Consider the following 13,278-nt stretch of genomic DNA (forward strand, 5'->3'; position numbering starts at 1 on the left):
TGCACAGCGCTGCACTGCAATCTGCAGTCCTGGGAGAGAGGGAGCGTTTGCGGCGGGAGGGGGCGTGGCGGTGGGTTTGCAGGGTTGTGGCCATGACCTCACGCGGCTGGTTCGCCCTCATTGGCTGAACCGCCGGCGGGGGCGTGGCCACGCCTCCATCACAAACTCAGAGCTCAAATTTCCCTGCCTGACTGAAAACCTGTCGCGCACCGCTGGGGAAAGTTGCGCGACAAGGTAGTAACTGGGACCGGCCTGACTGGTGGGGCGGAGCTTGAATGCACAGCACACGCCGAGGGCGTGCGCTTGTGAAGAGACTGGGGTCGCCCCCTAAAGGGGGTGAACTTTAGTATGTGGAAATGGAATACCAATTTGTTCTAAACCAGGGGGTAGCCAACTCAAGTCGTCAAGAGTTACCAACCGGTCAGGTTTTCAGGATATCCCTGCTTCAGCACAGGTGGCTCAGTCTTCAACTGATTGAGCCACCAGTGCTGAAGCAGGGATATCCTGAAAACCTGACCTGTTGGTAGCTCTTGACGACTGGAGTTGGCTACCTCTTTTCTAAACTGTAGTGCTATTTCAGCATGTGTATTTTTAGGTTTGTGTATATCGACTGTTACTTAGTTACTAAAAGAAACATTTCACGCGTGGCAGAACATATATAATAATACCTGACATTTATTTTCCAGTTCCATAAAACTCCTCACAAGAATTAGTGGCCCCAACTGTGTTCCAATCCTGACTGAATACGCTGCCTGCTCCAATGGCCCTTTAGTGCTTCCCAAAAGTAGGGTTTCCTATGAGTATCGGAAGTAGTGACATGTTGCATGTTGTGGGGTGAGCATTCATAGCGATCGTAATCTGAAGGAATGTCACTGTCTGTAGCGAGGGGAGCTCAGTTGAAATCTCGTTGTCAGTTCTTCCATTGACCTTGGGCCACTTACTGAACCCCCCTCTTCTTTGTGCACTGAGATTAGATTGTAAGCTTTTCAGAGCAGGGAGTTTGTGTCTGAAAAAATATGTATGGCGCTGTGTACATTGGCAGTGTTACATAAGAAAAACACGATTATTATTAGGCTTCCAATACGGTTTTTGAAGCTGTGTCCTTCACATATAGGAATAGTTGGACTGTTGGAAGCGGTGTGGTTACCCAGTACTACTTTATTTATGCGTAAAAGTTTGTTTTAACACCTTCACTATTAGAGGGACAGCCTTGTGCTGCTGTCCCTTCAGGCAGCGAAAGGGTTAAAAAATGGGGCCCCTGAGTATCTGAGTAGACTCAGTAGGTGAAAGTGCCATTCAAGTCCTACAGTCTGGGTGTTACTGCACTGATGTTACAATTATACAAATGAACAACACAGGACATATATGGTTTAGAGTCACAAGCAACATTCACCCTAATTAATAAGGCTGGCATCACCCACCCCTAGTAAACCTCAAGAATAGACTAGTAGTGTCTGTGATACTAAACCTGTACTGGAGTTGAAGCAAACTGAAGCAACTGGTTCAAGTGCCATTAAAAACCAATGGTACTGTGCAAATATCTGCAACACAGCCAAATCATATATTAACCCTTACTTCCATTGCTTTGATACGTACTGCAGGCTCATTTGCTGGTGCATGGGTTAAAAAGGGGGTAAAGGAGATGGTGTCACACTTATGATGTTATTCAACTATAAAGAAGGGAAAGAAGTAGCCTGTTTAACCCCTGAACTGGTTTATTTTCTCCTCTACTGAAGTGGTACACATTATAAGTGAACCCTGACACTTTGACCATTACTGCTGGAAACATATATATATATATATAAAAATGATATATTTAATTTTAGATTTTAATTATATATATACAAATTAAAATCTAAAATTATTTACATATACACATACATACATACATACATACATACATACATATACACATACACACACATGAAATACTGGGTCACATCCCCGGGGTGCTCATGAACAATTAAGTCATAGAGGAAAAAGTCAGACAATCATAGGATTTAGCAAAAATATAAAGGGTTTAATAAAGGATCCATGTCTCGGTTCAATCTAGACTTGTGAAATGTTCTAGACTGAACTGAAACGTCTATCCTGTATGCGTATGTGTGTGTATATTTACTCCATTTGAAATTATTATATAATAACATATTAATATTTTGAAATTATTATATAATAACATATTAATATCTAATACTCCATTTGTCCGCTCCCCAGAAAAATCTTGAGAACTGCAGCATGAACTTTGTATAGATATGGTACACTGGATGTGTCTGTCGTGTCTCTCCAGCGGTAGTTAAGAGGTTAACAGCAGAATTGGAACGCAATAAGGAACCGAGGCAAGAGCATGGTGAGCGCGCAGGACACGTGAGCGCGCGTAGTGGATCGGGTCCAGGGCACGTGAGCGCGCGTAGTGGATAGGGGTCCAGGGCACGTGAGCGCGCGTGGCGCCAAAGGGACCGGGGCACGTGAGTGCTCGTGTCGGATAGGGACTAGGGCACGTGTGCGCGCGTGTCGGATAGTGACCGGGGCGCGTGAGCGCGCGTGTTGGAGATGGACCAGGGCGCGTGAGCGCGCGTGCTGGATAGGGACCAGGGCGCGTGAGCGCGCGTGCTGGATAGGGACCAGGGCGCGTGAGCGCGCGTGCTGGATAGGGACCAGGGCGCGTGTACGCGCGTGGATGGAAGGATGAGGTGTAGTTTGGGAGCGCAGAAGGGGCCAGCACGGTCAATGGGCCTCCTCCACCCACCCCGGGATTCCTCCACCCCACCCACCCCGGGATTCCCCCAACACCAGCCACCCACCCCTCCTCCACCCCCCCCCCGGTATTGGAGATCGGGGTGCGATGCAGGGAAAGGGGGGTGAGGGGGAATGGTAGTGGGGGGTAGAGGCACATCCTGAGGGGTGGGGGTAATGGCAGTGGTGGGTAGAGGCACATCCTGAGGACTCCTGATATACCGCCAATAGTATGCGATAAGGGATACAGTGCTGCATACAGGGACTTATCTGACTGTAGAAGCAGTTGATTGGAGGGGGGGAGGCTAATTTAGGGAAAGGGTCTTTGACTTTATAATGACTCTCCCCAGCAGAGGGACAGACCCCTTAGTATTCTACAACCCCAAGAGAGGGGCTGGTGCCTCACTAAACTGCCCCAAGACTTTGGGAGTAAGACCATTAATATAGAGGGGTAACATCCTCCCAATACCACTCCACGTGAAATGAACTAATACCGTGTTAATTTGCCATCTCTTCCCCCCCCCCCCCCTTCCTCTTTTATTCAGCTCCCCCATCCAGGGAAGGACAGGGGTCTTTTAAGAAGTCTTATCCCTCTTTATAGGAGGCACCTAGAAGGGGAGAGGAGAATAACGGGAGTGGAGGAGAAGAAGAGGGGGAGGGATAGGAGAAGGGTGGTGGTGTGGGGGGTGGGGGGGGGGGGGGGGGGAATGAGAGAATAGAGAAAGAGGAGAGAAGAAAAAACGAAGCGGAAAAGTGAGGGAGGAATAGGAAATAGAAAAAGGGGTGAAGAAAGGGAGGGAGGGAGAAGCGAGGGAGGGAGAGGAGGAGAATAGGGAAGGAGAAGAGAGGGGAGAAGCGAGGGAGGGAAAGGAGGAGGAGAAGAGAAGGGAGGAGAAGAGAGGGAGGGGAAGGGAAGGGAGAAGAAAGGGAGGGAGAGGAGGAGGAGAAGGGAGGGAGGGGAGAGGGGAGGAGAAGAGAGAGAGGGGAGGAGAAGGGAGGGAGGTGGATAGAGAGTGGTCAGAGGCCGTCCTGATCCCGGGCTCCTCATGGACTTTCCCGGAGCCTCCGGCCGCCGCCGCTGGACCAGAGGACCGTAAGGGGGGAGAGCGTGTCCGGAGCCTGCGGTGAGTACCGGGACCGGCGGACACCCCTCCCGGGGGGGACTGCTGTCTGAGACCGGGGATGTGTGTCTGTAACTGGGGAACTGTATGTAACTGGGAACCTTTGCTTGTAACTGGGAATAGAGATTTGTAACTGGGACCAGTATCTGTAACTGGGAATAGAGATTTGTAACTGGGACCAGTATCTGTAACTGGGAAAAGAGATTTGTAACTGGAAATAGATTGTTGTAATTGGGACCAGGATCTGTAACTGGGAATCTGCATTTGTAACTGAGACTTCGTAGCTGTAAACAGTTTCTTTAACAGGGAATCTACCGCACAGTATGTATTCAAAGTGGGATCAATATGTGTAACTGGGAGTAGGTGTCTGTAACTAAGAACCAGTATTTCAAACTGGGAATCTGTGCCTGTAACTGGGATCCAGTATTTGTAATTGTGAATCTATGCCTGTAATTGTGACTTTCTGTCTGTAACTGGGGTCCAATATTTGTAACTGGGAATCTATGCCTGTAACTGGGATCCAGTATTTGTAACTGTGAATCTATGTCTGTAACTGGGGTCCAGTATTTGTAACTTGTTATCTATGCCTGTAACTGGGGTCCAGTATTTGTAACTTGTTATCTATGCCTGTAACTGGGGTCCAGTATTTGTAACTTGTTATCTATGCCTGTAACTGGGGTCTAGTATTTGTTACTGGGAATCTATGCCTATAACTGGGGTCCAATATGTGTAACTGGGTATCTATGTCTGTAACTGGGGTCAAGTATTTGTAACTGGGAATTTATGTCTGTAAGTGGGGTCAAGTATTTCTAACTCTGATTCTATGTCTGTAACTGGGGTCCAGTGTTTGTAACTGAAAATCTATGTCTGTAACTGGAAATCTATGTCTGTAACTGGAAATCTATGTCTGTAACTGGGGTCCAGTATTTGTAACTGGGAATCAGTGTTTTTGACTGGAAATATTTCTAACTGTGAATCACTTGTAAAAGGAATCTATCAAACTGAACATCTGAATCTGTAACTGGGAATAAATATATGTAACTGGGAATCTATAGTTTAAATACCAGGATCTGAATCTGTAACTTTGAGTAGGTGTCTGTAACTAAGGACTAGTATTTCCAACTGGAAATCTGTGTTTGTATCTGGGAAACTAATACTAGGGTTCAGTATTTGTAACTGGGAATCTATGCCTGTAACTGGGGTCCAATATTTAGAACTGGGAATCCGTGTCTGTAGTTGGGAACCTTTCTAACTGGGAATACGCATCTCTAAATTTAAAACTGTTTACCTTTTTAATCCAAATCTTTATCTGGGAATAGGTATGTGGAACTGGGAATTTATCAATCTACCAATGAAGCTGTGAGTGGGAATTTATCTTTAATTGAGGACCAATATCTGTAACGGATAATCTTTGATTTAACTGGAGAGCAGTATTTGTAACTAAGTTTTTGGATCTATTATTGTTCTGCAAATTGGAGGTGCCTGCTGTTACTAGGGAACCTGTATGTCTAATTGGAAGCCCATTTCCGTTACTGGATATTTGTGTCTGTTAATGGAGAACCGTATCTGTATCTAGGAACCTGTGCATATTTACTGAGAACCATTACATATCGTTTGTAATCTGTGAATTTTACTGGGAACCAATATTTGTAACTGGGAAGCTGTGCATGGTTACTGGAACCAGTACTGTTTATGTGTGACGTGGAATCTACGCATGTTTACTCGGACCAGTATCTTTAATTGGGAAACCGTCAATGTTTACTGGGTAACAGTATCTGTAATTGGGAAATTGTGCATGTGTACTGGGAAGCAATATATATTACTTGGATTGCACATATATCTACATGTTTCTGTAATTCGTGTATATTTACTAGGAGCAATATGTAAAAGTAATGTTACTGGTAATCTGTGTTAATAACGTGGAACCAGGTTACTGTATATTAATGGAGAGCAGACTCTGAGAAAACTATGGCTGTGTGTTATTGGTAATATGTTGATCGTACTTAGAATCACTATCAGGAACATAGAATACTTGCCTGTACCTGGATTTGCTACTGGGAATTTATATTCTTGTTTGCATGTGAATGGAATACGTTTCTGTAAATAGTGTGTAACATTTGTAACACATAACTTGTATCTATTCAGAAATAGCATTTCTATCTGAGACTGTGTGCACCCAGAGCTGGGAAAACCTTTTATGTTACTGGAATATGAGAACCTCGGCTTGTTCTGGTAATAATATACTTTGTAGCTGGGAAGCCGTGTGTAACCGTGAGCCTGTCAGATACAGAAAATCAGTGTCTACTACAGACATTGTGGATCTGTAAACTGGGAAGCCTGTGATTTGCTGAGAATTTGTAATTGGATGTTCAGAGAGTGAAGAATAAACAGTTTAACTTCAGTTGTGCGCTTGAGCAAACAGAACGGTTTTGTTACCAGCACAACAAACAAAAAAAGGCATTATTTTCAATGGAATGAACGTGTCGTGAAACTGGAGCAAAACTTTAAACGGAACCGTTGTGCCTAGAACAGGTAATTTATATAGCCCTCTTACTGGTTATTTTTGACTGGCAAAGGTGTAGAGCAGGGGTGGCCAACTCCAGTCGTCAAGGGCCACCAACAGGTCAGGTTTTCAGGATATCCCTGCTTCAGCCCAGGTGGCTCAGTCTTCGAGCCATCAGTGCCGAAGCAGGGATATCCCGAAAACCTGACCTGTTGGTGGCCCTTGAGGACTGGAGTTGCCCACCCCCGGTGTCGTGCATTATAAAGCAATTTCAGTGCTTGTCACGATAAAGCTGAGTCCCTGCTTGAGCTGAGCGCACTCGTGCTTGGAGAGCGCTCCAAGCACGAGCGCCGGGAGTCCTGGCATTTACGCACGCTGGGGGGGCGGGGGGGGGGCATTGAGCGCACTGGAAAGTTAATTTTTTTTGTTTACATGAATGCAGGTGAGCTTGTGTGTCTGTGCACGAGCATGCGCACTCTGCGTGAGCGGGGACTTACATATATCTATATATGTAAGTAACAGCGGCAAGCGCCACCCGCTCAGCGGGGACTCAGCATAAGGTAGCAGATGAAATCCCATCTGAAATGAAAGTAAAGTAGGTCCAGGTCCACAAATCTCTGTTAGAGCACGTATCGTGACAGTGACCTTAGTTAACATGACTTAGGCCTCGGCCAGGCTCCTTGCTTGCTCGCTGAGGCGTGCTGAGGCTCAGGGAAAGCGGGTGCTTTCCCTGGCCTTGCGGTTGCTTACCGCACGCGCTGTCAGGGGGCGGGCCGGGGGCGGGCACGTCACTGGCCGCGGCCGGGCCAGTGACATCACGGAGCTGGTTCACCCTCATTGGGCGAACCGCTCACGTGACCGGCCTGTCGCGCCGGCAAGCGGGGGAATTTTAAATTCCCCTAAGACCTACACTTCCGCGCACTTGCGGAAGCATAGGCGAGCCCCTACTAAAGCCGCTCTAATTGCGACTGTAGGGGCTCAGTGCTGAGCGGGAGTGCGCGTTAGCGCGCTTCCGCCAACAAGCAGGGAACATGGCCGAGGCCTTAAAGACCAACAATGTATCTTCAGAGGATAATAACACAATGGCCATGCTTTCTCCTATAAAGAGCATAGCTTTCATTATAACAGAGTTAGTGATAATGACCCACAAACAAGGCATTATAACTACATATCCACTAAAGTGTGTTAAGGTAAACGCAGGGACTTAATGTTACGTTAGTTAAGTCACAGCGAAATTTGGCGTTACTCCCATTCAGACCCAAAAACAGGGATTTTACAGGGACTGCACCACAATTAGGCAGGATTTAACTAACATAGCATTTTCTCCCTGATGTTATTTCCCTCTCTTCTTCTCTCTTTCTGAACTTGAGCTAAAATGCTATTTCAGGGTCTGGATGAGAGTAACACTAAGATGTACTTAATGTGACGTTATTGGGAGATAGCGCAATGTTATGCTAAAATAACGTGATGCTAGGCCTGTGATAATGAGCTGTAGTTTGGACATTGTTTTTGCATATAATGAGCTTTGAGGATACCTACTCAGGGAACAATCATGCCTTTTCCTCCTTTAGGTCATGTTCTATGTCCTGATTTTACAGGGCTTTGTGGATCAGGGCCCAAATATCCAGCACTTAAATAAAAGAGTAATTCAAATATTCAACACACCTTTTTTTAAATTGAATTTTATACATATTATATACATTAAACCTGTCTGCAGAGAAACTACCATTCAGTTGCCTTCCTGCCCTCCCCAATAAAACAAAATAAGTAGATAGTGCCGATTTCTACATCGTAAAAACATAACAGCCACTGCAAATAGCATAAACACGCTTATCAGTAGTTGAGATATACAGTATATGTATATATTTATTTCTTTTAAAGAATTTGCAGCGGTCAAAAACGCCCTCGTAGCACAGATAAGGTTTAAATGCCACAACCCGCCGCACTAAAAGCAAACCATTTTTTCTGCTGTAGCTGACTCTTTGTACACTTTTACCACGATTCACACTTTTTTTTAACACAATAGCACTTCTGAGATACCTGCGGGTATGTTTAGGCTCTTAATGGCTTCCATTTCATAGAACCGCAGGTCCTGTTGCCGGTAACCATACTTTATTATGCAGTTGATGTTTTGGAGGTAGACATATGCCATCTGATTCCCATTCTTTGCTCACTGCGCCCAACCTGCAGCAGCTAATACACTCCTTATCTCGTTTGATCCTTGCAGCTGCTAAAGTGGCTCTTTCCTGAAAGAGGTCACCTTGTACAAATGAGCACTGGGGGTTATGTGCTTTTATCTGGCTGCTTTATGACTTCCAGGACATATGTATTCCATTTGTTGATAACATCACGTTGATAACCTCTTCATGACCAGAGGCCTGCAACCCATACAGTAGCTTTGCCAAGCACTCAAGCGGAGTTTTAAAATGCACCAGACCCACTTAAGATACTATATATTGATTCTTTATTCAAATGAAAGCACTCATTCCAATAACTCCTTCTTACGTCATGTTAATCATTCAATGTATAACTTAAGCTTGCTTAATATCTCTGTTTATTTTTGAGCCACTTTGCACAAAACATCACAGGGACAATCACTTGGGAGTGAGCATCTTCTGCTTCCTTTCCTGGGTGCATCATTTTCAATGATATCACCAGACTGATGGCCATTGATTATGCAGCTCAAAAGAGGCACATTGAACAATTGGTTTCCCTTTTGAAGGCGCAGTAATGACAATACAATTAGTGGGGGTCTTTTCAGTAGAAATAAGCAATGCTTCCAACTGTTCTTCATTTATTTTTAAATTTAGTGTGAATTGGGTGGGCTCTCCCCACCAGTCATTCTCATCACGGAGAAACCGGTAATCCATTCTTCTCTTTCTCATGTATGCTTATGAGGATAATTCATTAAAGTGCAATAGTGCCAGTTGGGCGTTACCACACCAGAAATGTCCATTATTTCTGCATGGTAGTGTCCCTTATGTTGCAGCTGTCCAGCAAATGGAAATGCAAAGCCAGGACTGGATTGTCATCGCACTGTTAGCCTGGAGTTAGTTGGCAGATATGCATGCTTTCAAGACACCCGCTTTTTTGAAGGTCATATTATTTTAAATGTCGGTGGGTTTGGGAGGTTAAAATGACGACAGGCAAGGAAGTTGACGGCTGATATTTTCACTACCGGGAAATCCCTCCAGTGCCTATTTGGAAATGATGTTGGGGCAGATGCACCAAACTCCAGTGTGAGTTAGAGCAGGGGTGCTCAACTCCAGTCCTCAAGCCGCACAAACAGGTCAGGTTTTAAGGATATCCCAGCTTTAGCACAGGTGGCTCAATCAGACCCTTCTTCATTCAGCACAGGTGGCTCAATCAGTCCCTGCTTCAGCACAAGTGGCTCAATCAGATTCTCAGCCTTGGACTGAGCCACTGATTGAGCCATCTCTGCTGAAGCTGGGATATCCTGAATACCTGACCTGTCGGGGTGGGGTCTTGTGGACTGCCCCTGAGTTAGAGCGCCAAATCCAGCGTAAACTCCAGATCAGGTGTGCTAATCTGTACTGGAGCTTAGTGAAGTTGCCCCATTGTTTCCTCTGATGCATTATTGTGGGATACGTTGTGATTTTCTGCAACCAACACTGCAATTGAATGCTATATAAGCTGTGATATTCTGTGTTACAGCAGGGGGACATTGTCACATGCTACATATGTATCTCTGGAGCTCACAGAATAATAAATAGTGAATTCATTCTATGGGGTTTAATAAACCAACACAAAAACGCAGGCCAAGTGGTGCCTCTTAAAGCAGCAGTCCAAGCTGCTGTTTAAAAAAATTCCCATTAATATGTGCATCAATACAATCCACAAAATGATAAGTAATTAGCTAAGTTGCCGATTGATCTGTTCTCCTGTGATCGATCGGCGAAGATTCAGCTCGGGGATTCACTAAATGGCCGTCAGTGCAGCATAAGAGGACCAAAGATGCAAAGTTCTGTGGGTAAGATCAAGTGACCAGGCAGTCACTAGATACATTTGGTGCGCTGCTAGAGAGAGGGCAGGGCTCAAAAAGGGGTGTAATGCCAGAGCCTGTTTCAGAAGAGGAAGGGGATGTGACTTTGTAAATGGTTGCTATAATAACAAGAAATGCTTGTTACATTATAATACATGAAACATGTCTTTTAAAGTTGTTTTAAAAAAATACTACAAATATGTTCTCATAATACAGAACTGATTTATTAAAAAAAAAAAACACACACCTGTAGGATAATGCTTGGTCTGCAGCTTTAAATGATCACCACTGTGATTTTCTGCAAACTGTTTTCAAACTCAACCTTACATCGTAGCTTTCTACAACATCCCTCCTTCTAACAAGAAACTGATATAGTGAGATGTGGGCTCTCAAATTGACAAAGCCATTTGATATCATTAGCAAGCAGTGCCTACAAATGTTGGAGAGGGGGTTGCACTGCTGAGTGCTTTCGCTGCATTCTAACCCCAGTATATGGTTAAGCACAGCACAGAATGAATGGTCATGTCAGCGCTGGGAAGAAAGACAGTTGATGTTTTGGAGATGATGGGAGAGAAGTGCCCTCCTTATCACGGTCCTCTGGGATTCCTTGTCACTCGGATACTTAAGCTGAGAGCTGTTCCACTTATCTGCACTGCTACACAGGGAGATGCAGAGGTCTCAGGCAGTTAGAAGATGTGAGTAAATCACAGAAAAACATCTTATTGAAAGCTGTCCCTTGTTGTGGTCGTGTTCTGCACTCTTACGCTTTAATTCACAATATTTGCTGGAGGCAGGGTGGGCAGATCTAACTCTTCAGTTGCCAGGGAGCATTGCCTTGCTGTCTGACAATGAAGGGGTTAAGGGAATCTTGTTTAATTCAGATTTGACTTTGAGTCACTGTAAATGGTACAACTTACCAACATGTTGGAATGACCTTTTAAGTGAAAGCATGTCATTTCTAAGTTATCACGCAAAATAATGGTTCAATAATTTAACATCCATTCAAAAAACCTTTATATGAGAACCTAATAACCTAACTATCTTGAATATAAAACATATACTGGTTTTATTATGGGCTCATGCCTGACTGAGGCAACCGAGCGCCACGTAATGCATGTTGAGTGATCATGCTGAGTGATTAAAGTTGAACTGTAAAGCAGATTCTAAACTAGAAGTGCTTGGACATCAATATTCCTCCAAAACAGGCAACGGAGAGATGCCGTAACTTCACTGGGGAACATGCGATCAGAATACAAAGGGGAAATGTAAAGATAAGAAGTATCTGCCTGGCTATCTACCACCTGTCCATGTGCATTCAGTTAATGTTGATCACATAATGAAGTATTTTACTGAGCTATATCTATGCTGCTATTCCTTATTATGTGCTCAATTAACTACTATCCACAAATGTAACTGTCAAAAGTATAATAGTAACCATATATTTAATCGTGGGATCAACCACGTGGTGCTGTTTGTATATTGGGAAAAATTGACGTAGATCTATTTTATTCTGTCCTGATCATCCCTGCGCGTTTAGGAAGCCAACTAGTCCTATCTGGGAGGCTTTCTAGTCTAAATGAGTACAGTTGTTTAATATACATTAACCCACTGGTGGCCAACTCCAGTCCTCAAGTCATAATGACGGAGCCACTAAGTGAGCCACCTGTGCTGAAGAACGGATATCCTAAAAACTTGACTTGTTGGTGGCCCTTGAGGACTGCAATTGGCCACCCCCTGCTAACACATTTTGGCGCTCCTAAAAAAAGTGTTCCACCTACTTGTTCTTTCTTCTTTTTTTACTGGTAACCTTGGGAAACGGGCGGCTCCCATTGAGCCAAACGTCACTGTTTTCAACTCCGGTAACCCGCGGTTTCTGAGATACTTACCGGGGAAGTTACAGGGTTTAAATGTCACTCAGGGGAAACAAAATGGCATGCCAAATCTCCGGTCAAAAAGAAGAAGAAAAGGTAGCACTTCTAAAAAGTACATGGGTGCTGATCCTAGGATAACATATTTCAAGGACAGGTATTCGTTTGCCCTGCATGGCTCGTAACATTATTGCTTTGATCAACAGAACTCCACAATAAACAGCATGGGAATTTGCAAACGAATACAGTACCCGTCCTTGAAATATGTTATCCTAAGATCAGCGTCCATGTATTTTTTAGGTGTGCTACCATTACTTCTTCTTTTTGACCACACTGCTAGAGGTTAGTACCCTTTTCTAATATTACCCATTTCAGCCTAAAATATCCCTCTTTTTTGTGATATTGCCAAATCCCTGACCTATAGGAAGCTGCACATTAATTGGTTGTAGCCTACCATTGGACATCCATTTAAATCCCCTTTTAAAAACCCGAAATGAATACCGGGCACTTCACCAGTAATCAGCATAGCATATCATAGTGCGGTTCATCTCCGAAGGACCCCCACCCCTCTTTCCAATACTGTAAAACAATGAACGTTAGTTAGGGTGGATTGCTCCTTTTACCAAGTATTCTTTTCATAAGTAGCGTAGAGCAGATAAAAATACCGCTGGTGTGGCATTTAGATGTCTCAAACAGGTCTGCAACCCTGTATTTCCCCATTATCGCTTAGCAAACAGTGCTTCCACTGTAGCCAGGGATTCTGGGTAATGATATGCAAATGAGCAGGTACAGTGTGTCACTCTTTACTTCTTATCCATTTTAACATGGACCCCTATAAGATTATGCCTTCCTCATTACACAGCTTTTCAGCACAGCCTGGGTTATAAGAAGTGCATAGCCAGTAAAACCGACTCACAGACAGCGGTTTCAACCTTTTGGGTCTCACCAGTGTGAGTTTGGTTGCTGACTATACAACGTGAAGCAGGTAAGTGGGTATAACTAGACATTTTCTACCCAGAATCCATGGCTGAGACACGCAAATGCACCGCA

General features: G+C 44.4%; 1 protein-coding gene across 3 annotated transcripts in view; it reads left to right on the forward strand.

Moving 5' to 3' along the window:
- The window catches only part of SGCD (sarcoglycan delta), a 338,790-nt gene that overhangs the window by 3,810 nt on the left and 321,702 nt on the right, over nt 1-13,278 (forward strand). Inside the window, exon 1 of one of the 3 annotated variants that reach the window (XM_075602175.1) lies at nt 3,716-3,857. The exons of the other annotated variants lie outside the window; for them this stretch is intronic. The gene's annotated coding sequence lies outside the window, so the exon portion shown is untranslated. Of the gene's footprint in view, nt 1-3,715; nt 3,858-13,278 lie in introns of those variants that run through there. 3 annotated transcript variants of the gene reach the window in all.

This window comes from Ascaphus truei, chromosome 5 (genome assembly GCF_040206685.1).
Source record: "Ascaphus truei isolate aAscTru1 chromosome 5, aAscTru1.hap1, whole genome shotgun sequence".
NCBI classification, from domain to species: Eukaryota; Metazoa; Chordata; class Amphibia; order Anura; family Ascaphidae; genus Ascaphus; species Ascaphus truei.